The following is a 15,450-nucleotide window of genomic DNA, read 5'->3' as shown; positions in this document are numbered from 1 at the left end:
CAGCCGTGGAGCTACTCCAGGTCCAAAAATTTGCCTTGCTTTCTGGCCGGAGGGCCCAGCACTGGCTTATATTGGGAGCCAGTTGGTGAGAAATACCTGCAGTGGTGGCTCCTTCCGATCCCTTATGCTGTGGGCAGGTATGGCCTCACAGCTCCCCCCTCATACCCACACCTCTATCTGCCTGCCTTCCACCCTTGGCATCCCATTTCCACTGAGGTGCCAGACCCCACGGGAGATGCGAGGCGTCCAGGCCTGGTGTTGCGGAATGGGTCAGAAGGCTCACAGAGGCGGGATATTAAGGTGGATGTGCCACATAGGATCTGAGGGCTTAGAAGGACCTAGAAGACATTCCCTTCAGAGCTAGATAGGAAGTGCCCAGGAGGAGGGCTGCTGGCACCTCAGAGGGGTTTGGAGGAGGCTGTCCTCCGTGGTTGGGGTTGACTCGCAGAGGCTCTGGTGGAACTGGCTCCCTTATAGGAGTGGAGCCAAGGGCACATTACCAGCAGAGACAGAGTGCAGGTGCTCCCAGGGGTGGCACCGAGGCCTCAGTACAAGCAGAGAGTGCTGGCCCTTGGGGATCTGTGCTGATAACCATGAGGTTGTGATGATTTTCTTAGGGGTGAGAGAGATGAAATAGCCAACCAGAGTGTTGCTTGCTTTCTAGGATAAAAAATTGTGGTGGCTGGGCGCGGTGGCTCATGCCTATAATACCAGCACTTCAGGAGGCCAAGGCGGGTAGATCACGTGAGGTCAGGAGTTTGAGACCAGCCCGGCCAACATGTTGAAACTCTGTCTCTACTAAAAATACAAAAATTAGCCGGGTGTGGTGGACCCTGTAGTCTCAGCTACTCAGGAGGCTGAGGCAGGATACTCACTTGAACCTGGGAGGTGGAGGTTGCCGTGAGCCGAGATTGCTCACACTGCCTGGGAGGCAGAGTGAGACTTCATTTCAAAGAAAGAAAAATGTGGTTTGAATTGTATTCTTCAAAAAGATGTAGAAGCCCTCACTCCTGGTCCCTGTGAATGTGAGCGTCTTTGGAGATAGAGTCTTTGCAGATATCATCAAGGTAAGATGAGGTCATACAGATTAGGGTGGGCCCTAAATCTAATGCTGTTGCCCTTAGGAGAAGGGGAGATTAGGATCCAGAGACACTGAGGAGACAGGGGGAAGAAGGCCCTGCCCCATGATGATAGGGGCAGGGATGGGAGTGATGTAGCTGAAGTCAATCAAGAGACGCCTAGGCTGACCTCCGCCACCACCACAAGCGAGGAGGAGGCCAGGACAGACCCTTCCCTGGTGTCTTCAGAGAGAGCATGGCTCTGCCAACACCGTGACCACAGACACCCAGGCTTCAGGACTGTGACGGAAGAGATGTCTGCTGTGGGCGATTTGTTAGGGCAGCCTAGGAAGCTGACCAACAGTCAAGGCCTGGGGAGAAGACTGCTGCCTGCGGCTGCCACGGAAAAGTGTGCCCTCATCCAGCTCAAACTCGAGTCTGAGCAGGTCACAGTGAGCCCAGGGGTGCAAGCCCACCCTGGTGTAATCTCCCCAGCCTCCTGACAGGTGACTGGGAGAGACCCTCCGAGAAGCCGGCAGAACCTTCATCTCCGATCTCTGATATGTGGAGGACGAGTAATGACAGCGCTGAGTGCCACATGGAACCATGGAAACATCAAGACTGCCACGCGATGGATGAAGCTCATGTGCCACCCCAGGGCCTAGCAAGGGTGTGTGTGGTGCTGCATCCATGGAGCGAGACGGCTGAGGCCTGTGGTGGTGGCAGCTCCCAACCTCGAGTGTCACTGGCAGACAAAACCCAGCAGCGCCTCCCTACCGGACATCACATGTCTCTTTCTTTGCGCTTCATTATTGTGGCTGAGGTGCACAAGCCATGGTCCTCACTCACCCCAACACATGTGCCTCTGGGACGAGCAGAGAAGGTGACACCCCCACAGGTGAATTTGACCAGTGGGAGACAGGAGCCAGTGGGTACACTTTTCTCTCCTCCCCACCTTGCACAGGCACTTGTTCTTTGAATGCCTCAAACAATAAGGAATAGGCTTTGGAATAGGGCAGCCTTCCTTCTCCACCACGTACTTACTATTTACTTTGACTTTGTGCAAGTTGCACAACCTTGAGCTTCACAATCATAATTTAATGACAACGGCAACCTGGCAGGGTTGCAGAGTTGTCGGGGGTGGTGGGGAAAGAAGGAGCATCTATGACACACCTTTTTTTTTTGAGATGGAGTCTCACTGTCGCTTAGGCTGGAGTACAGTGGCATGATCTCAGCTCACTGCAAACTTGGCCACCTGGGTTCGAACAAATCTGCTTTGGCCTCCCCAGTAGCTGGGATTACAGGCACGTGCCACCGTGCCCGGCTAATTTTTGAAGTTTTAGTAGAGACGGGATTTCACCATCTTAGCCAGGCTGGTCTTGCACTCCTGACCTCGTGATCCACCCGCATTAGCCTCCAAAAGCGCTGGGATGACAGGCGTGAGCCGTCGCGCCCGGCCAGTGAGGCGCCTTCTACAGGGTCTGCACACTATAGACACAATAGCTGTCATTAAAAAATATTAACACAAATTTGTCTTGTGAGTTTGAAAATTAGGACTCATATCAGGAAAATTTGGGTCTTCTAAGCCTCTGTCCATGTCACCTGTGACCATGGAATAGGTCAACTCGAATCTTTTCCCCATCTGGGTGCCTTGCTGATTTCCTTGCCTGCATCACACCTACCTGGTTCAAGGTGAAGTGGAAAGGTGTCAGTTACTCAGTGACTCAGAGACAGCCCGAATGAAGAGGCATGGAGCGCTTAGCAGCCGACTGCCTGAGCTCAGTGGGATGTCTCTTGTCAGCAAATGCTTTTCCCCTCTGCATCTGCGTTGGTGTCATCCACATCTGAATGATGTTAAGGGAGGCTCCTGGTGGGACCTCATTACAGCTTCTCTGTGAGGCAGATCCCACCCTTTGGCAAAACCAAGGCCATGGAAAATGGGTTCATTAAATAAAGCCTCCGGGACACATGTCAGTCGTAACAAGCATGCCAAAGGAGATCATTTCCTTTTTGTTTCTATTCACGTGGCTGGAAAAGCCAAAAGAGAAAACTAAGCTCATACAACCCATCGATCTAAAAGAAAAATAATCCTCAGACCACCAGAAGTGTGGCATAATCCTTAGAGTCTAAACGGTATGATCGGGCTGCCATAGATAAAACAGAGGCGAAATAATTTTTACAATCAAAGCCTCTCTTAACATTTTATACATTATTTATATTGTGAGGAGGCAGGGGCCTTCACAAAGAGCTACTTTTTGAATATATGAGACAGTTTAATATCAAAATCATCTCTGACTTTATTTTAATTTAGATTTCCATTTATTGTGGAAGCAATAAAATACTCAAAAGAATCAAGCTTGACATCCGATTCTTATGTCCAATTTCTTTACTCATTATTCTATGTGAAACACAAGCCTCTGTGTTTGTACTAATCCTTTAAAGCATTTCTTCGGCAAGCCTTCATTATCTGTTTCCTTTTTTTTTTTTCTTTTGAGATGGAGTCTTGCTCTGTCGTCCAGGCTGGAGTGCAGTGGCACAATCTCGGCTCACTGCAACCTCCACTTCCCGAGTTCAAGTGATCTCCTGCCTCAACCTCCTGAATAGCTGGGATTACAGATGTGCACCACCATACCCGGCTAAGTTTTATATTTTCAGTAGAGATGGGGTTTCACCATGTTGGCCATGTTGGTCTCGAACTCCTGACATCAGGTGATCCACCCACCTTGGCCTCCTCCGAAAGTGCTGGGATTACAGGCATGAGCCACCATGCCTGGCTGTCTGTTTCCTTTTAAATGCCCTCAAGATAGCACTGTCAGGCAGTGTGTGTGTTCTGGTAGCAGAGTCACTTCTAGATCCAGCATGAAATGAGATGAGATGGAAGTTGATGAGGCAGAAGGTCTGTATAAAAACTTAGTGCAGTCATGTGGCTAGGTTAGAGAAAAATCTGTTTACGTTTTGCAGCCTCTCATTTCCCTCCTCACTCTAACCTCTGCTTTTCCAATGTCCTATCGTCCAGGTGGAAGGAAATAAAATATGTACAAACAATGCTGCCGACTGTGGTGGAAAACCTGAGTAATGTAGGTATTGCGCTGTTTGAATTAGTTAATTAGTAATACAGTATTTGTAAAGTAGCATCTGTTTGACTTTTTTCCCAGGGATAGTATGGGTTTGTCTTGATCTCTCCATATTAGCTGGCTCAGTCTCTTTGGACCGAGGTTCCTCAACCTCAACACGAAGACATTTTGAGTGTGCTGGTGGGGGCTGTCCTGTGCATTGGAGAAAGTCTAGCAGCATCCCTGGTCTCTACCCATTAGATGCGCCCACAACCCTCAGCTGAGATAACCAAAGATGTCCCCAGAAGTCTCCAGATGTTCTGGGGGCACAGCGAGTTGTGTTCAGAACCACTCTTTGGACCACAATGGCTGTGTTGCTTTTACAGGACACCCTCCCTTCCTTTCCCCTTGAGGAAGAGTAGGTTTCAAGGTCAGTAGGGCCAATCTATTGCTTTCTTTTTTGCAGAATTTAGATGGGAGAGGTGGGCAGAGAAAGGACTGAGAGAGAGGGCCGGTGTAGGTAGTTCTCTCCTCCTCCATTTTTAGGGGGGATGTGGGAGCTGTGTGACTCCCCAGAGAGAAGCTGCTCTCAATCTCTTGGGCTAAGGGGTGCAAGTGAAGCCAGGGGTGGGAGGCACGGCTGGGTGAGGAGAGAATGGCCATGTTTTATGTTCATGTCCGAAATACCCCACACAGTTTCTGGCACATGGTGGGTGCTCAGAGGCTGGTCTGTCCCCTGAGCCTGTGTAGAATGTGTTCCATCCAGAACACTGCTTTACCTGGAAGCAACGGTCTCCCTCCTGCACTCACAAGCCAAAGGGGCTCAGGATCTTACAAAGTCCTGCGTAAAAACCACCCAGCAAGTGTTACGTCTATTTGTATAACCTGATAGGAATGTTCCATTTTTATCACCTTCCTTCCCACTTACTAATGTTCTTGCTATTATTTTTATTATTACTCATTAATGGACAGATATATTTCTCTTTTTTTTGTTTGTTTTTTGAGATTGAGTCTCACTCTGTTGCCCAGGCTGGAGTGCAGTGGTGCCATCTTAGCTCACTGTGACCTCTGCCTCCCAGGTTCAAGCGATTCTCGTGCCTCAGCCTCCGGAGTAGCTGAGATTATAGGTGCCTGCCACCACACCCAGGTTATTTTTGTGTTTTTAGTGGAGATGGGGTTTCACCATGTGGCCCAGGCTGGTCTTGAACTCCTGGGCTCAAGTGATCCGTCCGCCTCAGCCTCCCAAATTGTTAGGAAAACAGGTCTGAGCCACCATACCTGGCCGACAGGTAAATGTCTTCTGAAGTTTTCTTTTGCAGTCTTGACAGTCGGGTGGCTGCTAAAATGAACAATTCATTTGTTACCAGGACAGTGCTGAATACTGACAGGGGACTTTTCCTTGTGGTACCAGGGCTCTGAGGACTGACTGGAGATGCAACTTTAGATGGGTAGATTGCAGCCACCACTCGTACAGCGAGGTGGTGCCACGGGCCTTTAAAACATTTTTTTTTACATGGCACATAATTGGTTTCTGTGAGTATGTGGCCATGTTCAGGTCAAAGGAGACTGCAAATGAAATTCCCACAGCACAACATGACAAGAATTGTGGGTTGCTGTATACCATGTTGTGATTAAATAGAGCATATTCATATAACATAGCATAGGGTGCAACATTATTGATGGAAGCCAGGTGGGTGTTTGTTGAGGTCTGTTTAGAGGCTGAGACTCTAAAATGTACATCTCTAGCCTCATCCTTTTTTCTGAATTCCAGACTTCAACTTCACATTACCATTTTGTCATCCAGCAGACATTCCAACCCGGTCCTGTCTAAAACTGACTCCCCGATGCCCTCCTCCAAGCCTGCTCCACCAGCATGCCCCCTTCCCAGTGGATGGCAACTACAGAATTCCAGAGGCTCCTGCCAGAAAACTTGGCAACTTCCTTCACTTCCCTTTTTCTGTCTTCCCCCGCCATCAAAACCATCAGGAACCCTCCTGACACTTGACTGGCTTCAGAATAGATACAGAAACTGACTACTTCTCATGGTTCTGTAGCTACCTCCCCGTTTATGCGGTTGCCATCTTTCTCCTTTATTGTTGGGCTGGTCCTGCTCCGATCCCTGACCTCTCCCTTTCCCTCCCCCACTCTTTTCTCAACACAGTTGACAGAGTGATCCTTTAAAATTAAATATGATCAGACTACGCCTCTACTCAAAAACGATCTCATGGGGTAGTTTTTCATCAGACTAGAAAACAAAACTCTGACAATACCCTCCAAGGTCAACGCGAATCTCCCTGCCATGACCCCCCGCCCCCACAAGCATTATCAGCTACCACACTCCCCTCATCACCACCACCCTGGCTGCCCTGATGTTCCCTGACCCTGCTGGGCCCCCCGGAGCCTGGCCACTGCATTTGCTGTTCCTTCTGCCTGGAATACTCTTGCCAAATATACCCACGCTCATTCCAGCCTTTGCTCAGAGATCATCTTCTCAATTTGGCCCACTCTGGCCATCCTACTTACAACCTGCATCCCTTGCTCCTGGGACTCTCGATCCTTTACCTGCCATTTCTGTAACATTCAGTCTTCTTCTTCTTCTTTTTTTTTTTTTTTTGAGACAGTTTCACTCTGTCGCCTAGGCTGGAGTGCAGTACAGCAGTGTGATCTTGGCTCACTGCAGCCTCCATCTCCCGGGTTCGATTCTCGTGCCTCAGTTTCCTGAGTAGCTGGGATTACAGGTATGCACCATGCCCGGCTAATTTTTGTATTTTTGTATTTTTAGTAGACATGGAGTTTCACCATGTTGGCTGGGCTGGTCTCGAACTCCCGACCTCAAATGATCCACCTGCCTTAGCCTCCCAAAGTGCTGTGCTGGGATTACAGGTGTGATCACCATGCCTGGCCCCAAAGTCTTCTATAATAACATATGGTAGCCTCCCTTTAGGGTCTGTCTGCTTCAGCTAGAATGTGAGACACTCAAGGCAGAGATCTTTGTCTTTTTTGTTCACTGATGCATCAAAGCACTGAGCAGAGTCTGGTACACAGCAGTTGCTCAAGTGTGTGTTACCTGACTGTGCGCGCATGAACGAACCTCTCAGTTCTTCTTTCTCCATTCCCATATTTTCTTTTTCTGTTAGTTCTGGAAGCATTTTTCCATCTGTTCTTTTAGGTCATTGTTTGTTTTCTGCAATATACAATCAATTGTTTGCTGCCACTATGAAGTGAAAAGGTTCCATTGTCCTATTTTTCATGTCTTTCTTTTGGATTCGAGGTGGCTCTTATTTCAAGATGGCTGGCTATGATTTTAAAGATATAGAGTCCTTTCAAATCATATTGAGAAGATAGTAGAGTTTAAAAAAATCTGTTCTTGTACTTGCAGTAACTCTTTTCCTGGGCTTCCATTTGATTGGCTTGCTCTTTCCTTTGGAACTGGCACAGTCTTTTAATATGCTCAGTAGTTGTTTTCTCTCTGTTGACACTTGTTTGGGATTAGTGGCTGAGATGGGCTCTATCAAAAACTGTTGAGGCCACTGTTCTCATCTTTCAATCACTGTCAAGAGGGAAGGGAAATGTTTAGACTGATCACAATTCTCCTTGACTGAACAGCTGATGACATTTTCTAAAGAAGGGCAGAGCTATAGGAGAGAGAGGTAGCCCAGTGCTGGGAACCTGCCCTCCCAGCCAGCAGAGGTTGGCACCTCCCCCAGCAATGCCCTCCCCCTTCCCTTACCCCCATGTCTCTGCTGTCTTCCAAGGATCATCTCTCTCTCGCAGCCTCAAGGAGAAGGCTTTGGGCATTATCCAAACTCTCAGGTTAACACTGAGGGTGGACCAGAGACCACACTGCCGTCTGTTCACCCTCGACAGTACTTCATCACCACCATCCCTCCTTATTCAGGTCCCCATGATGGGAGTGGCGTTCCAGGATAAGTGTGGGGAGGTGGGAATGGCCCCATGTGTTCTTCCTGACTGAAGACTGCTCCGCCCCACTTTTTTTTTTTTTGAGACGGAGTCTCACTTTGTCACCAGGCTGGAGTGCAGTGTCAGGATCTTGGCTCACTGCAACCTCTGACTCCCTGGTTCAAGCGATTCTCCTGCCTCAGCCTCCCCAGTAGCTGGGATTACAGGCACATGCCACCATGTCCAGCTAATTTTTGTATTTTTAGTAGAGATGGGGTTTCACCATGTTGGCCAGGATGGTCTCGATCTCCTGACGTCATGATCTGCCCACCTCAGCCTCCCAAAGTGCTGGGATTACAGGCGTGAGCCACCACGCCCTGCCCTCTACCCCACATTTTGCACGGAGGTAGGAGAGTGTCCCCCTTACCCCTCTTCATTCCTCTTTCAGGCGAACTGTTGGCTGCGTGACATCATTGATGTTTCAAAACGTGACAGGGAGCTCTTCTCATTTCCAGTAGTATGTTAGCATTTCTTCTGTGGTGCTGGGTGACTGGGAACATCGAGGTGAATAGGTGGGTTTAGGATGCCTTCCTGGTTCTACACTGTATTTTAATTATTAACTATCCTATGTAAGTTGAGGGTAGTTAATAATAGTTAACTAATAATAGTAGTCATTGGTTGTACATTACAGGGTACCTAGAAGAATAAACATGGTTCCTACACCCAAGGAAGCCATGATCTTGTTGGGCACAGAAAATACATCTTGCAGAGGCCATTGGCCTGTGTTCTGCTCTGTGCCTTCCATAGCACCTGACCCAGTTTCCAGCCCCTCCTTTTGCCCCTGTGACTATGTGCAATTCTTGTTGCTTTCCAGCGTCTCACGTTTCCCAAGAGCAGGTGTCTCTGTCCTCCCATCCCCATTCTCCTATGCTCCTCTCTCTGTTCCCACCCATGGACCTCCTTTTACCTTTATGGTGTTAGCCGTCTCCAGAGGCCCACATCCTTGTCTGGGTGGAATGGTTTGTCTACCTCCTTACTCTACAACTCCCCTGCCTGTTGCCTCCCTCATTCAAACACTTAAAACCAAATTTCCATGATGCTTCTCCACTCTCCATGGGCTCAGTTTATCCCTCTCTGCCTCTCCCACTTCCCATTCCCGTGTCCTCTCAAAGCCTTTCTGGCAGCACAGGAGTTATTTTCTTTTTTTCCACCTCCCACTGTGGCTGTGGATTAGACCCTTGCCACGTCTCCCCTGGATGATTGTGTCTTGTTTTAACACCTGCCCCTGCTCTGGCTTCACTCCAATGGAACTTAGGCAGCAGGCCTTCAGTTTGATGTCCTCAGATCAAGCTCAGATCATGTCATTTCTCTTGACCAAAAATGTCTTGCCAGTAACATGAAATTCATGCTTCTTAGTTTGGCAGGGATCTGGTGAGTTTTCTTCCTCCACATTCGCTCGGAGTGTTCTGCTCCCTCCTCTGCCCTCCCACCACACTGGGCTCGGTGGTTCCTGTGTGTGCCCCAGGTTTCTCTACCATTGCTCCATCTCTCATCCTTCTGGGCTGCCTGACCCCTAACCGTGCGTGTCTCATCCATCCCTCCTAGTCCTATTCCTGATCACCTAGCTGCAGAGTCCTTGGCTGCCTCTCCATTCACCTAGGGCTTCTTAACCCGCACACTCTCGTGAACTATCTTTGTTCCTGGTATCCATGCATATGCCTTTGCGCCCTAAAGACTGCTGCTTAACTCATTGTGTTGGGGACATAGCGCATTACACAGTATAGGCCTCAGAAATATTTCCTGAGTGAATGAATGTCAAATAATGGCTCTAGGGCACTCTTGACATTGTGGTGATCGTGTTGAGACCTGTGTTAGTCCATTCTCGTATTGCTATAAAGCACAACCTGTGAGACTGGGTATTTTATAAACAAAAGAGGTTTAATTGGCTCAAGCTTCTGCAGGCTGTACAGGAAGCATGGCTGGGGAGGAAACTTAAAATAACGGCGGGAGGCGAAGGGGAAGCAAGCACATCTTACATGGCTGGAGCTGGAGGAAGAAAGAGAGGGGGAAGGTACTACATACTTTTAAACCAGATCTTGCAATAACTCACTCTTGCCATCATAACACCAAGGAGGATGGTGTTAAACCATGAAAAACTGCCTCTGTGATCCAGTCACCTCCCAGTAGACCCTACCTCCAACATTGGGGATTACAATTCGACATGAGATTTGGGTGGGAACACAAATCCAAACCATATCAAGGTCTTTGAGTGCTTATGGGCTGTCGTTATGAATATGAGTTTTCCAGTTAGACAGACTTGGGCTTAGGTACTAGCTGTGTGCTCTTGCAAGAGTTACTTAACCTTTCTGAGCCATTGATCCTTAAAGATAACAGCTCTCTCACAGAGCTTTTGTGAGATGAGGCATGCGAGGCCCTCAGCACAGTATTTGGCATGTAGTAAGTGCTCAGTATGTGGCAATTATTAATATTACTATCCTTTGCCTCCATCCAAAACCAAAACCCATAAAAGGCAAGGGACCCTTCTGACCTGAACCCAGTAACAGCAGAGTGTAAAGCGAGCTGAGAGGCTCCAGGTTTTCTCATTAGCAAGTGGTCTCTCTGCACATGCTTTTCAGGGCGCCCAGACCTTCCCCGAATGACCAATTATTCACATGTCTTTGACATTTGGAGCCCCTCAGGAGTATCTGAAATTGAGTACTTTAAATCAGTGTCAGGCCAGGCACAGCCAAGGATGCCTCTTGGGGGTGCAGCAGGGAGACCAATTCATTCTCCATTCTGATATCTCTGAGCGCTCTCCAGGCGGAAGCTGCCTAACACGTCCAACGTGACCCACAGCTCCGGGACCACCATGATTTGTGTGTGCTGACCTGCTCCAAATTGCCAGGAGCCGAGGCCAGCTCCGGAGACTCCTTTTTCTTGTTTATTTATCCGTAGTACAATCTTATCTTCCTAGGTGTCACCCTTCTGTGCAAGAGGAGAAAAATTGCTTTCCTAAGGCAAAGCATTGTTTTATCAATAATGTTCCAATAAATCATAGCAGGCTTGACTCCCAGTAATGAAACCAGAAACTGTTGTTCTTTTATCTTATTTTTAGATGTTCTTAAATGCAGCGCCATTTCTAATAGAAGGAAAAGCATTTACTTCCCATCAAATTCATAATGACTGTCAAGAATTGGTAAAATGCTCTTAGCTGAAATGATCAATCTCTTTCTCAAACTCTAATGTGTGTCTCATTTCCTGTTATTAAGCAAGCCTCTGATATTGTATGGAGTTCGCTGATGAAGTATTTTCTTTTGATTTTATGGTTAAACAGTGTCTTAGCTGGTCCTTTTGATGCCTAATGACGATTGTCTTGGAGCTCCCTGGCTGGGCTGTGAGTCACAGAATCTGGTAATGTTTGAGGTCACGGTGACTCATCACACTCAAGAACACAACTTGACTGGGTTTTCTGTAAAATAAAAAGAAAAATGGGCATTTTGTCAAAGACAAAACTTGGCAGTAAAGTCTAGGATTAGCGAGACTTCTGAGAGATTGGGGATTGGCTTGAAGAGTGAGGGCATCTAGGCTTTGGTTGTGGGTGTGTGGGTTTGGGGCCAGAGTTATCTGTGAAGAGCTCTGTATGGCAGTGGAAACTCATTGGAAGGGACGTTACATTAGAGACCCGGGAGTTGGTCCATGGGCTCTGGGGGCTGAGGCCATGCCCTAGAGAGGGTTCCAAGTACAATGATGTCCTTGATGGGGACATCGAAGCCAGGAGCCTTCTGTGGGGTATGGTGATGTTGGGCTGCACGTTTTCAACAGAACAAAGTTCCAGAAGCAGAGCAAAACGGTCTCGAAGGAGAGGAATGTTGGGAGAGCCAGGGCAGAGCAGAGAGGGAGGAGTGGGCCGGAGACACTGGCCTGGGGGTGGCAAGGATGAGAGCCGTGGCGGGACAGCCACCTTGCAAATTCAGAGTGGGTATAGGTGTGACTGTGCTCCTAGGAACTGCTTTGATAGCATGTGTTTCCTGAAGCTTGGGCGAAATGGAAATTTAAAAATGGAGAAAATGAGAGAGCAGGTGTTTGTACTACCTGATGCATCGGGGGGCCTGGTGAGACACAGATGGGACACTCAGATCGGGTTATTGGAGGAGAGTTTGATGAGGGGCGATTTACAAAGGTGTGAGAAAGATGCAGGGATGGGGCCAGGGTCGGTGCACCCCCCGGGGATAATTCTAGTCTGGTGCTGTTACTTCTCTGCTGAACGTTTGTGTCCCCAAATTCTCACGTTGAAATTCTAGCCCCCAAGGTGATGGTATCAGAAGATGCAGCCTTGGGAAGTGAGTAGGTCCTGAGGGTGGAGCCTCATAACTGGTATTAGTGCTATTATTAGAGACCAACGAGGGCTAATTAGTCCCTTGCACACAGAAAGGACACAGCGAGAAGGCACTGTCTGTGAGGAACCGGCCCTCACCAGACATCGAATCTGCCAGTGCCTCGATCTTGGACTTTCCAGCCTCCAGAACTGTGAGAAATAAATTTCTGTTGTTTATAAGCCACCCAGTTTGTAATATTTTGTTATCACAGCCTGAATAGACTGAGACACTAAGGTGAGGCATAAGCTCAGAGTTTTGGTCAACAGAAAAGGGAGGCAGCCAGCTGGTGTGACTTCACTATGCTGGATTGGCAATATTTGACATGAAAGAAGGTCCGTAGGAGGAGAGTGTCTGATGTTCACAGCGTGCCTCCCGTGGCCCAGCTATAAAGTTTCTCTCCTGCAGAGGAAGGGAGCTTCTTGTTGGGAAGTGAGCTGTTCTAACATTTCAAAACCTAATGTGTTCATAGAAATGGATGAGAAATGTTGAACTTTAATGTGCCCTGAAATTTCATTTGCTGATGTTGCTCAGAAGTGTATTGATTAGACTATTTCTGTTTCCAGGAGAAAAGTTCACCTTTGAGTTAAGGCCAAGCTGGGAAAATGACCGTTAGAAAGAAAATCCAAAAAAATGGGAAAACCTGAAAATGGGGCTTCAGAGAGAAATTTCCTTTTCAGTCATGGCACTGTTGTTCTGAATATCATTGTCTTCCTGTGTACACACATGTGCAACCAGACACACGCAATCATGTGCCTGCACACACACACACACAGCACCACACCATATCATACACACCATACCCCAGGCACACACATACCACATACATACACATCAAACACACACAATCACACATATGCACAACCACATACATAACCATGCACATAACCACACACACCACAACACACACAATCACACACCCAACAGACAACACAACCACATGCATGCACACACGGCACCATACCACATACGCCATACCACATTCACACAGATCATGCCACATGCATATGTATTAAACACACATAATCATACACATACACACACATAAATACAACCCCCCACACAATCATACGCACATAATCACATACACCATAAAATGCACAACCACACATTACAACGCACAACATAACCATGCATACACAATCACATGCACACACATGCAACATCACACCACACACACCATACCACATGCATACACATCATACTTCATTCCTATCTATTAAACACACACAATCACACATATACACAACAGACAACACAACCATATGCACACACACACCATGCCACATGTACACATCATGCCACATACATATAAAACACAAGCAGACACACAAACACATACATACAACCCCACACACAATATCACACACATCATAATACGCACAACTGCACATTACAACACACAACACAGCCACGCATACACAATCACATGCACACACACAACACCATACCACATACACCATACCTCATGCACACACATCATGCCACATACATATGTATCAAACACACAATCACACATATACACAGTCACATATAACCACACACAAACATGCAAACACATACATAACCACACCTATCACCATACACATACAATCACACACCACAACAGACAACACAACCATATGCATGCACACAAACATACCACACGCACACGTATCATGCCCTATCATGCCACATACACATATATCAAACACACACAGTCACACTCACATCACATGAACACAGCAGCCACTTGCAGCCCCATCTCCACTTCTCCCTGAAGTCAGGCTGCTTTGACAGGAGTGAGATTTCGATGTGGAGTGGAGCCATCTTCCTCTACGAGAGCACAGGCGACTGCAGACAAGCTGTGCGCCTGCCCTGGGTGGTGGACTCACGGTTGGCCCCCAGCAGCCCTTACCAGAGGGTCCACATTGATGGCACAGAGGTGTGAGTAGGCATTGTATTTACTGAAGCTCAGGGGCAACTTTGACCTTCATCTCCCTCAGATTGTGTGTTTGATATATATGTATGTGGAATGATGTGTGTGCATGCAGTATGGTGTGTGTGGTATAGTGTGTGTGTGCGCGTGTGATTGTGTATGCATGGCTATGTTGTGTGTTGTAATGTGTGGTTATGCATATTATGATGTGTGTGATGATGTGTGTGATATCTGTGTATGTGTGTGTGTGCGCAAGTGAATGTGTGTGACTGTGTATGACAGTGTGTGAGCATGGTGCTTTGTGTGTGTGTGTGTGACTGTGTGCTAGTGAACGCAGGTGATTATGTGAGTATGAATATGTGAGTGAGTGTGCTTTGTGTGTGACTGTGTACAAGTGAACGTGTGTGACTGTATGACTGTGTGAGCATGGTTGTGTATGTGTGTGTACACAACTGAATGTGTGTGATTATGTGAGTGTATGCAATGTGTGTGTATGCAACTGAATGCGTGTGTGTATGAGAGAGTGTGTGTGTGCCTTGCAAGAGCGTGCTGGTATGTGAGTGTGCCTGTGCGAGTATGTATGTGTGAGTGTGCCTGTGAGAGTGTGCAGGTGTGTGTCAGTGTGCCTGTGTGTGGGTGTGTCTGAGCACTCCTGTGCATGAGTGTGCTGGTGTGTGTGAACATGCCTGTGCGAGAGTGTGCAGGTGCACGTGAATGCCTGTGTGCAAGTGTGCAGATGCGTGTGAGTGTGCCTGTGCAAGAAGATGCTGGTGTGAGAATGCCTGTGTGACAGTGTGCAGGTGTGGGTGAGTGCCTGTGTGAGAGTGTGCGGGTGTGGGTGAGTGCCTGTGTGAGAGTGTGCGGGTGTGGGTGAGTGCCTGTGCGAGAGTGTGTGGATGTGTGTGTGCCTGTGTGAGAGTGTGTCTGTGTATCTGTGTCTGTGTGAATGTGCAGGTATGTGTGTGTGCCTGTGTGTGGGTGTGTGTGAGTGTGCCTGTGTGAGAGTGCACTGCTGTGTGTGAGTGCGTGTGTGAGTGTGCAGGTGTGTGTGTGCCTGTGTGAGAGTGCACTGGTGTGTGTGAGTGCGTGTGTGAGAGTGTGCGGGTGTGGGTGAGTGCCTGTGCGAGAGTGTGCGGGTGTGTGTGTGC

The sequence above is a fragment of the Piliocolobus tephrosceles genome, chromosome 11 (assembly GCF_002776525.5).
Source record: "Piliocolobus tephrosceles isolate RC106 chromosome 11, ASM277652v3, whole genome shotgun sequence".
In the NCBI taxonomy this organism is placed as follows: domain Eukaryota; kingdom Metazoa; phylum Chordata; class Mammalia; order Primates; family Cercopithecidae; genus Piliocolobus; species Piliocolobus tephrosceles.
The sequence above is the reverse complement of the archived record's forward strand: the minus strand, read 5'-3'. Positions refer to the sequence as shown.